The following is a 13,109-nucleotide window of genomic DNA, read 5'->3' as shown; positions in this document are numbered from 1 at the left end:
CTAATGGCAGGGCAGTGGCCAGTTGGGCAACTATAGCCATTTACTTATAAGAGGTTCTCAGGAACCTGTTAAATTTTAGCCAAAATCTCTTGAGTTAAGTTGGTTTCAGTGGCCAGCTGGAGTGAGTTTAAAATCTCAAGGATTAGGTCAGCAAGAACCTAGTGGGGGTCTCTTGGAGGCATCTGTTGAAACAAGATAGAACAATTTTAAAGAGGAGCCAAATGCATATTTTAAATAGGATCATCGAGACTTGTACGGCAGAATGGAGAAGAAATCCTATACCAGGGGAAGAGCCAGCTGAAAATATCTGGAAATTGGAAATGTAACCCAGTAAGTCTAGACAGGAGGGTTTCTGAAGGTGTCCCTTTCAGAGATTTGGCTGGTTTTAAGATCTTATATGTTCCCAATTCAGTCTGACTGGAAGTATTTTACCCAGATGCAGAAGCAAGGGTTAGCACAGACACCACCCTGTAAAGTAGGGAGATAGCTGCAATGTGGTTGTCTAGGGCCATGCAGGCAAGGGAACCTAGAGACTTCTCTTGTGTCCTGATGGCTTCGGTGGTGAAATGGGCAACTCTACTAATGATACAAGAAAGATTTCTGGTTAGATATCCATTCCAAGTAGAACCTAGACTTAACCATGACCCCAGAAACTTTCCTAATCTAGCTCCTCCACTAGGGTTAATCGCTCTAGGTAAACTGCATCCTTGATAATGTCCCCAACTAGAATCTGTGGGACCATCAATGCTTAAATATCTTTGACCCTCAAATTCCGTAGATCCAACTTTTGTATTATTGATGAAAGAGTCAACATCTGCAGTCAGAAGTTGGTACCTCCAACATAGATGATACTTCTAATGTCCTGTCAGATGATTCTAGTTTAATTGACATCTCATTGCTTATCGACACTGCCACATATCTTGGCACCTCAACATGTTGCAACTTTAGGCACCACAGAGCAATCACCATCATCCTCATCATCATCATGTGTGGGCTACCAGGAGAAAATAACCAGGGTTTTACAGAAGGTTAACACACGCTTGCAGGTCATTTAATGAAACCAATCCATAACTGTTTTTTAAAAAGAAAATGTTATATTGTAGATGATGTGTACTAGGTAGGTAGCCGTATGGTGGTTGTGTCTGTACTGAATATGTACAGATGTTTTTTCTTGTCATACTTCCCTAAATACAATAAAACAGTTGTCTTCATAGCATTTACAATGCATTAGGTATTATAAGTAATCTAGAGATGATTTAAAGTATACAGGATTGCCTAGTTATAGGCAAATACACTTTTCTATAAAGCACTTGAGCAAAATTATATATTCTCAAGGGGTGCTGGAACCAATCCCCTGAGAATACCAGGAAATGACTTTATTCAAGAGAAACTGAAACTACACAGGTTTTACCACATTCTTTACATTCATAGAGTTTCCTTCTAGAGTAAATTCTTTCATGTATCTAAAACACACAAGGACTAATAAATACTTATCCACACTCCTTACAGTTATAAGGTCACCAGTGTGTCATACCCTGTGCCTTCAAAAGACTGGAAGAGAAAGGAAAGCTTCCCCATATTCCTAACATCACTGTGTTTTTCTTAAATGTGACTTCTTTCATGGTTTCTAACAGTACTGGACAAATGGAAGCCTTTATCACATTTTTTACATTCATACAACTTTTCTCTGATGTGAGTCCTTTCATGTTTTTAAGGGGACTGAGACAATAAAATACTTTCCCTCATTCTTTACTGCATAGGACTTCTCTCCAGTGTGAGTTCTTCCATGTATTTTTAAGTACTTAGAACTACTGAAGGCTTTTCCACGTTCTGCATTCATAGGGTTTCTCTCCAGTGTGAACCCCTTCACGACTATGAAAGGAACTAAAACAATCAAATGCTTTCCCACATTCCTTACATTCATAAAGTTTCTGTGAAGTGTGGGTACTTTTATGTTTATGAAAGGCACTGGGATAAGTGAATGTTTTTCCACATTCCTTACATTTATACACCTGCTCTCCAGTGTGAATTCTTTCATGTATTCGAAAGTAACTGGAATAACTAAAGGCTTTCCCACATTGCTTACATTCACAGGGTTTTTCACCAGTGTGAGTGTTTTCATGATTTCAAATAGAACTGGAATATCTAAAGGCTTTGCCACATTGTTTACATATATAGGGTTTCTCTCCGGTGTGAATTCTTGCATGTTTTCGAATGGAACTGGAACAACTGAAGGCTTTCCCACATTTATTACATTCATAGGGTTTCTCTCCAGTGTGAGTTCTTTCATGTGTAAGATATAAATGTAGATTATCAAAGGCCTTCCCACAAAACTTACATTTATAAGGTTCATCTTCACTGTGCATTACCATGTATCTTCAAAAGGTTTGAACAGAAATGAAGGTTTTTCCACATTTCTTACATGGAGTTTCTTTCCAGTGTGAGGCCTTTCATGTGTTTGAAAGGAGTGGCAATAGCTGAAGGTTTTCACACACTGCTTATGTGGCTTCTATGTTCCTGACACTCATCTGATTTTTTTCACACACTGCTTATGTGGCTTCTATGTTCCTGACACTCATCTGATTTGTGTCCAGTGTCAGCTCTGATGCAGCAGTTAAGAGATGAATGATCCATATTGCCTTCTTCACACACACTGCTTTCACATGATTTGACTCCAGTAAAAGTCATCTTCACTATACCATTTGGAACAAGGCTGAAGATCTCTTCACATTGACCATCTTCCTTACCTTCAGACTCTCTCTACCATATGACTTCTGTGAGAAATAAGAAGCACAATACCAAGGGCTGGTTTATAAATGATTTTATATTCATTAGTAGGTATTTGATTTACATATTTTACATTATGATGGAAAGTAGGTTTTCTGGCTTGTCTGAACTGTGTAAACATCAATGGACTGAATACTCTGCAAAAGGGCTGCATTACACTTATTATCAAAACATTGATATTCATAATCAATTTCTTAACACTGGCTCCAAGGCAACTATTTTGAAAACACTGGATATTTATGTCTTGTGTAAGTATATTGTTTTTGGAAAATAGTTATTTTTTTTTTGGAGACAAGGTCTCACTCTGTTACCCAGGCTGAAGTACAGTGGCATGTTCACGATTCATCACAGCCTTGACCTCCTGGGTTCAAGCCATCCTCCCACCTTAACCTCCCTAGTAGCTGGGACCTCAGGTGCATGCCACCATGCCTGGCTAACTTTTATATTTTTGTACAGATGGAGTTTCACCATGTTGCCCAGGCTGGTCTTGAACTCCTGGGCTCAAGCAATCTGCCTCCCTTGACCTCCCAAAGTGCTGGGATTATAGGTGTGAGCCACCATGCCCAGCCTGGAAAATTTTTTCTAAAAATGAATGAATTTGAAGCTGGGCTGCTTCATTTTCTTTGCTTGCTTTTAACATTTGTTGTCATTCTAACAATATCTTAAGGGACATAGCTCTAGGTTGTAAGTGCAAATGACCTTAGATTTCTTTTGGAATTATTGTACTGATCTTCAATGATCTGGTCTTCACATTTTATTCCTAAAATGCAGACCCATAAAAGTCATCATAAGTTATTACAAAATTATAGAAAAATTATTAGATTCTATGTTCATGGGACACTGTGGCCATGGCTGATTTATTCACCAAAGTTCAGTTGAACCTTGACCAACATGGTTTTGAACTGCACAGTTCACTCATGCACATTTTCATCAGCTCTTGCCATCTCTAAGAGAGCAAGACCAAACCCTCCTTTTTTGCTCAGGTTACTCAATATGAAGACAACCAAGGAAGAACACCTTGATAATCTACTTGCACTTACTAAAGTCAACATATCTTCTCTTCTAATTTTTTTGATAACCTTTTCAAAAGAAAAGCTTACTGTATTATAAGAGTACAGTACATAACATACCAAACAGGCTTGGCATGGTGGCTCATGCCTGTAATCCCTGCACTTTGGGATGCTAGGGAGGAGGAATGCTTGAGGCCAGGAGTTCACGACCCTCCACCTTACAAAAAAATTATACAAAAATTAGCTGGGGATGGTGGCACTCGCCTCTAGACCTAGCAAGGGACCCTGTCTTAAGCATATATACACATACGCACTTTTTTTTTTTTTTTTTTTGAGACAGAGTCTGTCTCTCTTGCCCAGGCTAGAGTGCAGTGGCGTGGTCTTGGCTCACTGCAACCTCTGCCTCCCAGGTTCAAGTGATTCTCCTCCCTTACCCTCCCAAGTAGCTGGGATTACAGGTGCATGCCACCACACCAAGCTAATTTTTGTATTTTTAGTAGAGATGGGGTTTCACCATGTTGGCCAGGCTGGTCTCAAACTCCTGACATCAAGTGATGCACCTGCCTCAGCCTTCTAAAGTGATGGGATTACAGGTGCAAGCCACCATGCCCAGCCACACACAGAGTGAGACAAGGACTCACTCTGTTGCCCAGGCTAAACTGTAGTGGTGCAATCACGGTTCACTGCAAGCTCAACCTCCCCAGTTCAAGCAAACCTACTGCCTCAACCTTCTGAATAGCTAGGAACACAGGTGTGCCACCATCCATGGCTACTTTTTTTATTCTTTATACAGACAGGGTATCACTTCATTGTTACAGCCAGTCTCGAAATCCTGAGCTCAAGCAATCCTCCCACTTCAGCCTCCCAAAGTACTGGAATTACAGGTGTGAGCCCCCACACCTGGCCATATATATGTATATAGATATATACCAAACATAAAAAATGTATTAATTGACTTTCTGTTATCAATACAGCTCTGGTCAACAGCAGTCTATTAGTAGTTAACTCTTTAGGGACTCTAAATTCACAGGCACCTAACAGACTGTGTGGACGATCAGAGTCTCTAACCCCCACCTTGTTCAAGGGCCTGCTGTATTCCCTACCATGTTCCAAATCATTGAGCAATGCAGAAGACCAAGAAACAGTTGTTCTATAATTGACTAAGTGAAGAAATGATGTCACCCTTACCTACAGACATCAGGTTCCTGAAGGTTTCCCACATCACATCTCTGTAGAGGTTCTTCTGGGAAGGACCCAGCAAAGCCCACTCCTCCTGGGTGAAGTTCACAGCCACATCCTCAAAGGTCACTGAGTCCTGAAACATCCCACATGGCAGAGGAGGAAGGTTCAGACCAACAGCATTAGGAATCTATACTCACTTCAGAAGTTCACACGATGCTGTGGACTCCAGAAATTTATTCAATGACTTGGTCAGCCTCTTGTCTTCTGTCTACACTCACTTTCTCCATCACAGCAATTCTGATGCTAGAATTGAATATATTCAGTAAAGTGACAGCCAACAAGGACATGCCTCTCATTGGTGATTTCAGAGACTGAGATATGCTGCCTGGATCACCTCTAGTGTCTCTCTGTATAGTGGGTCAGTATTACCTCTTATGAGAAAGCCCCAAACATACTGTCTATAAGAGACAACATTAGCAGTTCTGAGACTGCATATTCTTACACGTTTATTTAGAAAGTTGAACTTTGATGGTATCTAGGGGCTAGATTTGGGAAGATCTGCACCAACATAATAAATGGGGTTGTGTGTGCCTTAACTACTTACGCAAACAATATGGTATTTGCCTAATTCCCATTTTCCCTCTGAGAGTGTGGTATTTTCAGCAGAAGCCGTGTACCTAATCAGCCCTTGCTAAGTGTGAATAATTTCCCCTTCCAAAACTCATAACGAAATTTGATCCCCAATGTGTCAGTACTGAAAGCGGGGCCCTTTAAGAGGCATGAGGGCTCTGCCTCATGAATGGATTAATCCACTGACGAATTGAAGAGGTAATGAATGAATGGGTTATCCTACAAATAAGACTTGTGGCCTTGTAAGAAGAGAAAGAGACCAGAGTTAGCACAATCAGCCCCCTTGCCTAGTGATCTCCACTGCCTCCGATAGTAAAGAGCAAGAAGCTTTCACCAGATATACCCCATTTGCCCTTGGATTTCCAAACTTTGAGAATTGTACAAAATAAGTATTTTATATATATATATATATATATATATATATATATATATATATATATTTTTTAAATTGATCATTCTTGGGTGTTTCTCGCAGAGGGGGATTTGGCAGGGTCATAGGACAATAGTGGAGGGAAGGTCAGCAGATAAACAAGTGAACAAAGGTCTCTGGTTTTCCTAGGCAGAGGACCCTGCGGCCTTCCGCAGTGTTTGTGTCCCTGGGTACGTGAGATTAGGGAGTGGTGATGACTCTTAACGAGCATGCTGCCTTCAAGCATCTGTTTAACAAAGCACATCTTGCACCGCCCTTAATCCATTTAACCCTGAGTGGACACAGCACATGTTTCAGAGAGCACAGGTTTGGGGGTAAGGTCACAGATCAACAGGATCCCAAGGCAGAAGAATTTTTCTTAGTACAGAACAAAATGAAAAGTCTCCCATGTCTACTTCTTTCCACACAGACACAGCAACCATCCGATTTCTCAATCTTTTCCCCACCTTTCCCCCCTTTCTATTCCACAAAACCGCCATTGTCATCATGGCCCGTTCTCAATGAGCTGTTGGGTACACCTCCCAGATGGGGTCGTGGCCAGGCAGAGGGGCTCCTCACTTCCCAGTAGGGGCAGCTGGGCAGAGGCGCCCCTCACCTCCCGGACGGGGTGGCTGGCCGGGCGGGGGGCTGACCCCCCCACCTCCCTCCCGGACGGGGCGGCTGGCCGGGCAGAGGGGCTCCTCACTTCCCAGTAGGGGCGGCCGGGCAGAGGCGCCACTCACCTCCCGGACGAGGCGGCTGGCCGGGCGGGGGGCTGACCCCCCCCACCTCCCTCCTGGACGGGGCAGCTGGCTGACCCCCCCACATCCCTCCTGGATGGGGCGGCTGGCCAGGCGGGGGGCTGACCCCCCGACCTCCCTCCCGGACGGGGCGGCTGGCCGGGCAGAGGGGCTCCTCACTTCCCAGTAGGGGCGGCTGGGCAGAGGTGCCCCTCACCTCCCGGACGGGGCAGCTGGCCAGGTGGGGGGCTGACCCCCCCACCTCCCTCCCAGACGGGGCGGCTGGCCTGGCGGGGGCTGACCCCCACCTCCCTCCCGGACGGGGGGGCTGCCGGGCGGAGGGGCTCCTCACTTCCCAGACGGGGTGGCTGGCCGGGCGGAGGGGCTCCTCACTTCTCAGACGGGGCGGCTGGGCAGAGATGCTCCTCACCTCCCAGACGGGGTCACGGCCGAGCAGAGGCGCTCCTCACATCCCAGACGGGGTCACGGCCGGGCAGAAGCGCTCCCCACATCTCAGATCATGGGCGGCCGGGCAGAGACTCTCGCTTCCTAGATTGGATGGCGGCCAGGAAGAGGCGCTCCTCACTTCCTAGATGGGATGGCGGCCGGGCAGAGACGCTCCTCACTTTCCAGACTGGGCAGCCAGGCAGAGGGGCTCCTCACATCCCAGATGATAGGTGGCCAGGCAGAGACGCTCCTCACTTCCCAGACAGGGTGGCGGGCAGGCAGAGGCTGCAATCTTGGCTCTTTGGGAGGCCAAGGCAGGCGGCTGGGAGGTGGAGGTTGTAGCAAGCCGAGATCACGCCACTGCACTCCAGCCTGGGCACCATTGAGCACTGAGTGAACGAGACTCCCTCTGCAATCCCGGCACCTCCGGAGGCCGAGGCTGGCGGATCACTCGTGGTTAGGAGCTGGAGACCAGCCCGGCCAACACAGCAAAACCCCATCTCCACCAAAAAAATACGAAAACCAGTCAGGCGTGGCGGCACGCGCCTGCAATGGCAGGCACTCAGCAGGCTGAGGCAGGAGAATCAGGCAGGGAGGTTGCAGTGAGCCGAGATGGCAGCAGTACAGTCCAGCTTCGGCTGGGCATCAGAGGGAGACCGTGGAAAGAGAGGGAGAAGGAGACCGTGGGGAGGGGGAGAGGGAGAGCGTATTTTTTATATATTAACCCAAATTCAGGGTTTTTTGTTTTTTTGTTTTTGGAAACAGTCTTGCTCTGTTGCACAGGCTGGAATGCAGGGGGGGCAATCTTGGCTCACTGCAGCCTCGACCTCCCAGTTCAAGTAATTCCCATGCTTCAGCATCCCAAGTAGCTGGGATTACAGGCATGCATGACCATGCCCAGCTTTGTTTTTATATTTCAGTAGAGATAGGGTTTCACCATGTTGGCTGAGCTGGTCACAAACTCCTGGTCTCAAATGATCCACCTGCATCAGCCTCCCAAAGTGTTGGGATTACAGGCACGAGCCACCGCACCCAGCCAAATTTCAGGTATTCTATTACAACTAACAGAAAACAGAGCCATGAAAAAATACTCTGGGCACAGAGTCTGTAATGCGTGACCCTGGCAGATAACATTTCCCATGTTAATCACCACCACTTGTTATTTGGGTGACATAGCCCATCCTGTGTGATTACAATGAAAGAGAACATCTGTACAAGAGGTCCTGAAGGGAGTGCTAAATATGGAAAGAAAAAACCATTACCAGCCACCACAAAAGCACACTTAAGTACATAGACCAGTGACACTATAAAACAACCACACAAACAAGTCTGCATAATAACCAGCTAACAACATGATAGGATCAAATCTACACATATAAATACTAACCTTGAATGTAAGCAGGCTAAATGCCCCAATTAAAAGGCACAGTGGCAACTTGGATAAAAAAGCAAGATCCAATGGTATGCTGTCTTCAAGAGACCCATCTCACATGCAATGACACCCTTAGGCTCGAAGTAAAGGGATGGAGAAAAATCTACTCCACAAACAAAACAGAAAAAGCAAAAGGACATGGTTTGGATTTGAATCTCCACCCAAATCTCATGTCGAATTGTAATTCCCAATATTGAAGGTGGGGCCTTGTGGGAGGTGATTGGATGGTGGTCCTTCATGAATGGTTTAGCACTATCCCTGTGGTGCTGGTCTTGTGATAGTAAGTTCTTGTGAGAACCGGTCATTTAAAAGTCTGTGGCACCTTGCCCTGTTCTCTCTTGCTCCTTCTCTGGCCATGTGAACTGCTGCTCCCCCTTTGCCTTCCACCATGATTGTCAGTTTCCTGAGGCCTCCCTAGAAGCTGAGCAGATGCCATCCTTCCAGTACCATGCTTCCTGTGCAGTCTGCAGAATCATGGGCCAATTCAACCTCTTTTCTTTATAAATTACCCAGTCTCAGGTATTTCTTTATCATGCTGCAAGAATGGAATAATACAAGAAAATTGGTACTGAGAAGTGGCGCATTGCTATCAAGATATCTGAAAATGTGGAATTGGTTTTGGAACTTCTTAACAGGCAGAGGTTTGGAAGAGTGTGGAGGGCTCAGAAGACAACAGGAAGATGAGGCAGTTTGAGACTTTATAGAGGCTTGCTGAATGGTTGTGACCAAAATGCTGATAGTGATATAAAGTTCAGGCTGAGGAGGTCTCAGATGGAAAGGACAATACTTATAAGTATTTATTGGGAACTGAAGTACAGGTCACTTTTGTTTTTCCTTAGCAAAGAGCTTGGCTGCAGTGTGCCTCTGCCCTAGGGATATGTGGAACTTTTTTTTTTTTTTAATTTCAACCAAGTCACAGTCTGTCACCCAGGCTGGAGTGCAGTGGCATGATCTTGGCTCACTGCAGCCTCCGCCTCCTTGGTTCCAGCACTTCTCCCACCTCAGCCTCCCGGGTAGCTGGGTTTACAGGCATGCGCCACCACACCTGGCTAATTTTTGTATTTTTCCTGGCTCATAACTGTCACAGCCCCTGTTATACTGCTGTGGCACTGTAGGCTTCAGAGGCAGGACTGAGAAGACAGAATCTCTCTCACTGACCTTCTCCTGCTGTCCTTCACCTGCCCAAGGAAGGAGTCTAATCTTCCCAGCTTTTCTGATTGTGGGTCATCAGACATTCATTTCAGAAGGGGTCCTGTCTCATACCATGGAGGCAGGAATGCTACATAGAGAAGCCAAAAAGAATCTGAACAGACAGGGCTTGATGGATTTTCCCATTCAGTCTATCAGTATTAGATTCTACTTTTTTTGTCCAGCCAATTTCTACATAGTTATGAATCATGCCTATCCAATGAGGTCTCAAGAAAAGGCCCCAGAGTACAGGATTCAGAAAGCTCCCGGACAGCTCAACACATGCAGGCTTATAGGAAGGTAAACAAGAACTTATCCATCAGCTGGGAGGGTGGCACACCCTAACCCCAGAGACAGAAGCTACTGTGCTCAAGACCCTTCTAGACCTCACCCTATGTATCTCTTCACCTGGATGTTTATTTGTATCCTTTAAAATATCCTTGGCTGGGTGCAGTGGCTCATGCCTGTAATCCCAGCACTTTGGGGGGGCCAAAGTGGGTGGATCACTTGAGGTCAGGAGCTCGTGACCAGCCTGGCCAACATGGTGAAGCCCCGTCTCTACTAAAAATACAAAAATTAGCCAGGCGTGGTGGTGTGCACCTATAATCCCAGCTATTTGGGAGGCCAAGGCAGGAGAATAGCTTGAATCTGGGCAGTGGAGGTTACAGCGAGCTGAGATTGCACCACTGCACTCCAGCATGGGCCACAGGGTGCGAGACTCTTGTCTCAAAAAAAAAGAAAAAGAAAGAAACCTGAGAGTTAGGTATGGTGGCTCACACCTGTAATCCCAGCACTTTGGGAGACCAAGATGGGAAGATCACTTGAGGCCAGGAGTTCAGCCTGGGCAACATAGAGAGACTCCATCTCTACAAAAATAGAAATGAAAGAAGACTGTGAAGATGAGTAAGTGTTTCCCTGAGTTCTGCGAGCCACAATAGCAAGTTAAACCCAAAGAGAGCACAAGAACTCCAACTTGAAACCTGTGGGTTATAATTGGTCCAGACTTACCACTGATACCTGAATGGTAGGGAGTGGCGGGAAGGGAGGGAGGGATGTGGGGACTAAGCTATCAACCTATGGGCTCTGAAACTATCTCCAGGGTAGAGAATGTCAAAACTGAATTGGAAGAGACCCAGTTGCTGTCCACTGCAGGATACACTGCTTGCCTTTTGGTAGGGAGAAAACCCACGCTTTTGGTCACAAAAGTCTTCTGTGTTGATTGTTGTTATTGAAAGCATAGAAAAAGCCCTTTGAGTTTGAGTGTGTTCTTTCCACACAGAATTAGTATTTCCATAATCATTTAGTACACAAAAAATCATAATTGAGTACTTTTTTAGGTGTTGCTAAATGCTGTCCCACAGGATTTAGCATTAATCTGCCAAGTTCACATAACAGGAAACGAACTTATCCACAGTCACAAATTCTTCAACCTAAGAAGGAGAAGAACTGAGGTTATGGAACATCTTTGTAATTCACCAGTATAATCCACCACACTTTCTTTTGAAAACAACTCATTTTTTCTGTAACCAAAATGGAAGACAGGTTTTTTTCCCTATTTCTTTTCCCTGGTAATATTTTCATGCTAAGGCCTAGAATTCCATTTGAAATCACCCAATAGAAAAAGGAGCTGAGAAACTTACTACCCAGGCTCTGGGAAGAAAAATAAGAATTTTTATAAGGGAATACAAGACTAGATTTTTTTTTCCTAAAACCTACCAAAACCTACCTTCTTCTGGCATGTTTGGAAATACTTTAACTTCTCCATCCATCTCTAATAGTGCATTTTACAGTTATTAAAAAACTGAAGTTGCTCTCCCTCATCTCCCACTTTCCACGGTCTCCCTCTGATGCTGAGCCTCTCCCTCGTCTCCCACTTTCCACGGTCTCCCTCTGATGCCGAGCCGAGGCTGGACTGTACTGCCGCCATCTCGGCTCACTGCAACCTCCCTGCCTCATTCTCCTGCCTCAGCCTGCCCAGTGCCTGGGATTGCAGGCGTGCGCCGCCACGCCTGACTGGTTTTTGTATTTTTTGGTGGAGACGGGGTTTTGCCGTGTTGGCCCAGCTGGTCTCCAGCTCCTGACCGCGAATGATCTGCCCGCCTCGGCCTCCCGAGGTGCCGGGATTGCAGACGGAGTCTCGCTCACACAGTGCTCAATCTTGCCCAGGCTGGAGTGCAGTGGCGTGACCTCGGCTCGCTACAACCTCCACCTCCCAGCCGCCTGCCTTGGCCTCCCAAAGTGCCGAGATTGCAGCCTCTGCCCGGCCGCCACCCCATCTGGGAATTGAGGAGCGTCTCTGCCTGGCCGCCCATCATCTGGGATGTGAGGAGCCCCTCTGCCCTGCTGCCCAGTCCGGGAAGTGAGGAGTGCCTCTTCCCGGCGCCATCCCATCTAGGAAGTGAGGAGCATCTCTGCCTGTGTTTGAAACATAGCCTGGAGGACGAAGAAGTGATACTGTTGTGAACTAAAGGAAATCCGTGTTATAAAATGCGGAAAGGGATCAGGAAATCCCAAATTTGCTGCCAGCCTTAGGAGAAGGTAGCCTAGGGACCACAGTTGCGGATTTGAGACCCTGCTTCGCGTATATTTGGGAAACTCAGATAAAATACAAAAGCCCCTGGTGAGAAAGAGGGAACTGGGGACCCCACAGCCTACAGCTCCTCTCACACGAACCCCATACTCGAGGCAGGATTTCCCCCATGACCCTCTAGTGGCCCCCGTACAATCTGGGGAGACACGGAGGCAGCGGGCGTGACTGGGGCAGCGGGCGCGGAGCTGACCAGAGAGGGCGCTGGGCCTGGGGCCGCAGTCAGTTGTGCAGGGACTGGACCGGACGGCTAGGGGTCCCGGCTGCGTCGCAGCCCCACCCTGCGGCCTAAGAGGAACCAGGGCCGAGCTGCGCCAGGGGGACTTGGGTCTCAGAACCCAGAGTCACCTACGAAGAGGCCCGGGTCCCGCCACGGTCTATTCCTGCCGGTTCCAACCAGTCCCATCCTAGTCTCGGGACCCTCAGCCCCGCACACTCACCAATTCCTGGCTTCCAGGTGTCCCAGTCCTCCCTACGGCTCCTGCTGCCAGTACGGGTCCCAGTGTGACAGAGGATGCTACAGACACGTCTGTGGGTGTCTGTCAGCTACAGAGTAGGAGCCGCGTTTAGAGGGGTGAAGATGCCGCGCACCCACCTCCCTGCAGTGCGCCTGATCCACAGTTCTCACGACCCCACCCCATGGCCCTGATTGGATACGGCTCCAGGTCCCGCCCCCTGGAGACCGAGTAACAGAAGA

General features: G+C 46.9%; 1 protein-coding gene across 10 annotated transcripts in view; it reads right to left on the bottom strand.

Annotated features, from left to right (window-relative positions):
• Window positions 1-1,035: 1,035 nt before the first annotated feature.
• LOC112206437 (zinc finger protein 20-like) overlaps window positions 1,036-13,109 on the bottom strand; it is a 46,020-nt gene continuing 33,946 nt past the window's right edge. For 5 of the 10 annotated variants that reach the window (XM_063800560.1, XM_063800561.1, XM_063800564.1 and 2 more), the window contains 3 exons: window positions 7,189-12,958; window positions 4,986-5,112; window positions 1,036-2,774 (listed from right to left, as the gene is read on the bottom strand). The gene's annotated coding sequence lies outside the window, so the exon portion shown is untranslated. The remainder of the gene's footprint in view (window positions 2,775-4,985; window positions 5,113-7,188; window positions 12,959-13,109) is intronic. The other 5 variants (XM_063800563.1, XM_063800565.1, XM_063800562.1 and 2 more) reach the window with 5 other exon arrangements.

This window comes from Pan troglodytes, chromosome 20 (assembly GCF_028858775.2).
Source record: "Pan troglodytes isolate AG18354 chromosome 20, NHGRI_mPanTro3-v2.0_pri, whole genome shotgun sequence".
In the NCBI taxonomy this organism is placed as follows: domain Eukaryota; kingdom Metazoa; phylum Chordata; class Mammalia; order Primates; family Hominidae; genus Pan; species Pan troglodytes.
The sequence above is the reverse complement of the archived record's forward strand: the minus strand, read 5'-3'. Positions and strand labels throughout refer to the sequence as shown.